We start from the raw sequence: 6,057 nt of genomic DNA, 5'->3' as shown, positions 1-6,057 counted from the left end.
GTTTTTGTCCTTTGACCTATGAACCAGGAGGTCACAGTTCAATTCTGGTCACGGCACATGCCCAGGTTGCAGGCTGGATCCCCAGTAGGGGGTGTGCCGGAGGCAGCTGATCAATGTTTCTTCTCTCATCGATGTTTCTAACTCTTTATCTCTCTCCCTTTCTATCTGTAAAAAATCAATAAAATATATTTAAAAAAAAAAAAAAGAAAACGACAACCGGGCCCTCAGCTGCCAGCCCTCTCCACACACACCTCTGTACCTTAGTATTTTACTTCCACACTGCGCCTCCTCTGAGTCTCGGTATGCTTTTCTCTTTCCTTCTAGTTGTAGAACTTCCACTCAGCCAGCCTTACTGTGGTTCTGGGTGATATCCGTTCCGTCTTTTAGTTGTATTTTTGAAGTGGTTGTGTGAGGCAGCAATCTCCGGTGTTTACCTATGCCACCATCTTGGTTTCTCTCCTACTTCAGTTTAAGATTGTACAATGAGATGGTCTGACTAAACAATCTCTAATGATCTAATCCCTCCTATATAGTAAAAGTCTAATATGCAAACTGTCCCCTCGCCCAAGTTCAACCACTCGCTATAACGTGCGCTGACCACCAGGGGGCAGCATGTAAAATGACTGGAAGAGGGCAGCAATGGAGGTGCTGTTGGACCCGATGAGAGCAGCCCACTGTGGGATGGTGGAGCAGGTGAGTGGGTGGTGCCAGGCCAAGGGGAGGGGTGCAAGCGGGGCCCGGTCACCCTGGCGATCACCTCACACACTGTGACCAGCAGTGTTTGTGTGTGGGGGAGGGGGGGCGGCGCGCGGAGAGGCCACTGCCCAGCTCCCAGGCACTGAGGCAGCTGGGCGGGGGCCGATGACTCAGGTGGAGAGGGGTGCCCGGGGTCCCAGAGGTCAGCTGGGATCTGCCCTTCCAGCCAGATGCTCATGCTTCGATTGCCGGCCAGGCCTAGGGACCGCACCCATGCATGCATTTCGTGCACCGGGCCTCTACTATTTAGTATTCTAGCTTGTTTTTATGCAGTAGACAAGTGTTTCTCAACCTTTTTTGCACCATCACACCCTTAAGGAAACTTTTTACGTCTTTCCTCCTAATTGTCCCAAACTATGAAATTTTAGTGTCACAGTGTTGACCTGGGGTGGTGAATACAAAATATAATATAGAGATGATTTTTACAGAATTGTACCCCAGAAACCTGTAATTTTATTAACCAATGCCACCCCAATAAACTCAATTAAAAAAATAAGTATCAGTTTATGTAGTGTGGCCTTTTAGAAGGCCACAAACCACTACAATAGCTTGAAGCTCTCTTTTTTTCCCACCCTATACACACAAGAAACAATTGTCACCCCCTCTGGGGCAATATAACCCCCTTGAGAATTCATTCAATAGTATAAATATTTAACAATAACAGTAAAATGACAGAGAAAGAATGCCAGTTTAGTGCTTAACTACAGTTACTTTTAACTTTTACCAAATCAACACACGATTAGAGTTGATATGTATTGCTGACAAAGTTTAAAATACCTTCATCTGTTCCATGTATAAACTTTCCCCAAACTGGGTATTGCACTAATAGTATTCCTATTAAAATCTATTGACTATTATTGAAATAAACTACATATGAAAAGTGTTTTAAAGGATTTTTTAGATACAGTAATACTACGCTTTCACACACACATTGACTTTTACCAGTTAATATCACTTGTATCAGTTCAAAGAATTAACCCTCCAGTTTGCCAGTGATGTACATGTCCCACCCCCCAAAACAGTGCAGCATTTGGACAATCAGGAAAAAAACCCAGGCAGACGTGTCACAGTGACTAACATCACCCAATTATCTGACGGTCATCCAGGTTTATGAAAGCTGCAATAAAAAAGACAGATAAAAACAAGTGTTTGTGAGGATATGAAGAGACTGGAACCCTCATACACTACTAATGGGAACAGAAAATGGTACAAAAAAGTATGAAAATTACCTCTTCAAGAGAGATGAAAACCTATGTCCACATAAAAACTGATATATGAAATGTTCACAGTAGCTTTATTCATAATAGCCAATGTGGAAACAACTACATCAACTAATAAATAAGCAAAATGTGGTATTATTCATTAAATGTAATATTACTTGGCAATCAAGGAATGAAGTACTAATACCTGCACACATGGATGGACCTTAAGAACATTACACTAAGTGAAAGAAGGCAATAACAAAAGGTCATAGTTCGTATAATTCTACTTATAGAAAATGTCCACAACAGGCAAATCCAGAGGCAGAAAGTAGATTAATGGTTTTCAAACAATGGAAAAGGAGAGAAGAGTAGAAGGTGACTGCCAAAAGGTTTGGGGTTTCTTTTAGGGATGATAAAAAAATGTTCTAAAATTGATTGTGGTGATGGTTGCACAGCAATATGAATATACTAAAACCATTGAATTGTATACTTTAAGTGGGTAAACTGTATGGTCTGTTAATATCTCAATGAATTGTTACTGGGTGGAGTTGGGGAGAGAGTCTTTGAAAAATAGCAGTAAATGTAGTTTTGTAGTTGTTGGTTTTCATTTTAAAGTAATGCTCCAATGATACCATTTCAAAATGGATATATTTTTTTAAATGGTCAAGTTTAATTTAATGAATTCAGGTTGGACAGTAGTACACAGAATCAAATTACTGAAGGCAATTATTAAAAACTGACAATTCTCAGAGGGAAGGGGGGGAAGAAGAGATTAGCTAAAGAATTTATATGCATATATGCATGACCCATGGACACAGACAATAGTGTGGTGAAGGCCTGGGGAGGAGACAGGAGTGGGGAGAAGGGGGGTCAATGGGGGAAAAAAGGAGACCTCTGTAATACTTTCAAAAATAAAGATCTATTTTTAAAAATCCATATACAATTCAAGCAAAAGCTAGGATGTTTTGGAAGATATTCTAGACCAGTGGTTCTCAACCTTCCTAATGCTGCGACCCTTTAATACAGTTCCTCATGTTGTGGTGACCCCCAATCATAAAATTATTTTCATTGCTACTTCATAACTATAATTTGCTACTGTTATGAATCGTAATGTAAATATCTGATATGCAGGATGTATTTTCATTGTTATAAATTGAACATAATTAAAGCATAGTGATTAATCACAAAAACAATATGTAATTATATATGTGTTTTCCGATGGTCTTAGGCGACCCCCGTGAAAGGGTCGTTCGACCCCCAAAGGGGTCGCGACCCACAGGTTGAGAACCCATGTTCTAGACCATAAATTTACTGAAACAGGAAACATGTCGATTTAATAATTTCAGTATCAGGTACTATGCTTGATAGCATACAGGCTTTACATACACAGTATTTATAATCCTCCCAACAACCTTGCAAGGTAGGCATTACTGTCTTCCTTTGAAATAACTCAAAACCAAATATCCTCAGGACCAGAAGAGAACAGTTCAATTAATTAATCTAAGGTTCAGTTTCCTGATCTGTGAAAGAAATAATACAACCTGTATCAGAGTTGATGTGGGAGCCAAGTGGAATATGTTATATTAAGAGCCTAATATTAAAGTCACTTAAGTTTTTGTGTTTCATTACTGCAGCTTCAGCAAAAACAGATGTAGCATTCAGATAGCTAGCAAAATGTGTATAAATGACCAGAGTTATGATTAATACTCAAAGATAATCAATACCAGGGTTCTCTTTAAGTTGTGACCACTTAATCATGCAACATGAGCAATAAATTATGGAAACAGAGCATTTACAAATAGAGATTATTGTATTGGTCAAATTAACAGTTAATCTAGCATATATTTTATGATATGCATTGCCATAATTTTGCTAAATAAGTAAATATATAGACGGTCATTATGACTTACATAAGCAAAGTAATTATTTCTAGGGTCATCTGAGAGCCCAGCACTGAGCTGTTTTTAAAACCAGTAAAAACACTGCAGCTACAACTCACAGGAATGATGCAATCTTGCACTTTTCCCCACTGGATGTTTTCAAAGAAGCCTTGGCTGGAAGTTGAGAATCAAGTCAGACTATACAAAGTATAATTTAGGCTTAGGGTGGAACAATTCTTTCCCCAGCATTAAAACCTGACAGGCAACCTAGCCTTGAGAGAAAGCTGGTAGGAGAGGAAAGATCAATCAAGGGCTAAGAGACAGGAGCCATGGGGTGTGTGTTAGGGATAGAAGTGGGGGAGGGTTAGCGGTAACTGAGCGTGATGAACTACAAAGGCTGATGGAGGATAAATTGGCTGATGTAACATCTTGGAGAATTAGGATACAAAATAAGAGTGACAGATGGAACAATAGCCAAAGGACATTATGGCAAGAAAGGTAGAAAGGTAGGACCACCGCACATCTGCAATGTTTATCAGGAACCTGTGTGCACTATTTGCCACATATATGTGAACACAGATTATGTGCGTTTATCATGTAGCATCATACTGGATAGTCTGACCAGTTAAATAGCCCAACCTGTGAAAGATGTCATGTACACAAAATGCCAAGAAACAGCAGTATCTCAGTAGTAAGTTGTCTGACATGAAGTGAACAGCCAGAAACAATCTTATAAAAAGCTAGCACAAGAAACCACTTCCAAACCTAAGCATGGACCTAATAAAGTTAGGGGCAAAGACATACAAATATCAACGGAAATAAAATTAATCAATGTGCTGCAGTGCAGTGCAGGCATAGGGTGCGCAATTACTGGGACTAGATAAAAGTATATCCCATACACTATGTGAGGCCAAGAATGATATAGAAGGATACATATTGTATAACTCTACGTATTTTCTAAGACATGTAAATCTAATCCCTAGTGACAAAAATCATATCAGCAACTGAACGGGGCCAGGTATGTGTGTATGGGGAATGGGGCAGATATGACTTAAACAGCATGATAAGTTTCTGGAGGAATGAACATTATTTGTAATTTGTTTGGGATGGTGGTTACAAAGGTGTACACACTGGCTGAAACTCAACAGTATACCTATAATCTGTGTACTTTTTTGTATACAAATTATACTTCAATAAAGCCTTTTTTTTTAAGACTGGGAAGTATAATGCATTCTCTATCAAGATTTCTTCTCAAAATGGGTAAAAGTTTAGGCCATCAAGTGGTAAATAGTAGTAACTCTGCAATGTATAGAAATCTCCATTACCCAGAAGTCTGCCTCCAAGGAAATTCCAAAGAGCCACTATTTTACCTCTCACCTTAAGCACAGACTGTAGCAAATAACACTTTGCATCCTGATTTTTTCCCCTTACTATTTGCAAAATTGGAACAGTGAATTCATCAATATTACTTTCACTAACTACAACTTAAGTTGCTATAATGTTTTCCTTCCATTTATATTAAAATGGTAATATGCTAATTAGATCGGACATCTTCCAGACATCCATCTGGACGTCCTTCTGGACAAAGTCATGGTGGCAGGGGCCAAGGCAGAGGCAGGCAGTTAGGGGTGACCAGGCCAGCAGGGGAGGGCAGTTAGGGGCAACCAGGCTGGCAGGCAGAGGTGGTTAGGGGTGATCAAACAGGCAGGCAGAGAGGTTAGGGTTGGCCTGATCGCCCCTAACTGCCCCACCTGCAGTCTGGTCCCCCCTAACTGGCCCCTGCTGCTGGCCAGGTTGCCCCCAACTGCCCCCTCCCTGCCAGCCTGGTCCCTCCTAACTGCACCCCCTTCTGGTCACCCCTTACTGCCTCCCCTGCGGGTCTGGTTGCCCCCAACTGCACCCCCCTGCTGGCCTGGTCACCCCACACAGCCTGCTGTTCAATCGTTTGGTCGTCCCTCACTAACCCCACCGCCGGCCTGGTGGTAGGCCGCCATCTTGTGAGAGTGTGAGGGTTAATTTGCATATCACCGCTTTATTATATAGAATTATTGCCTCTCTAAGAAGCAAATACAGTACAGAAAATTTCCCATTTTATAAGGCAAAACTGTATTATCAAGAGGTGACCCTCAGCCGTAGCTAGTTTGGCTCAGTGGATAGAGCATCAGCCTGAGGACTGAAGGGTCCCAGGTTAGATTCCACTCAAGGGCCAGGGTTGCGGA

This window comes from Myotis davidii, unplaced genomic scaffold (genome assembly GCF_000327345.1).
Source record: "Myotis davidii unplaced genomic scaffold, ASM32734v1 scaffold961, whole genome shotgun sequence".
NCBI lineage: Eukaryota > Metazoa > Chordata > Mammalia > Chiroptera > Vespertilionidae > Myotis > Myotis davidii.
The sequence above is the reverse complement of the archived record's forward strand: the minus strand, read 5'-3'. Positions refer to the sequence as shown.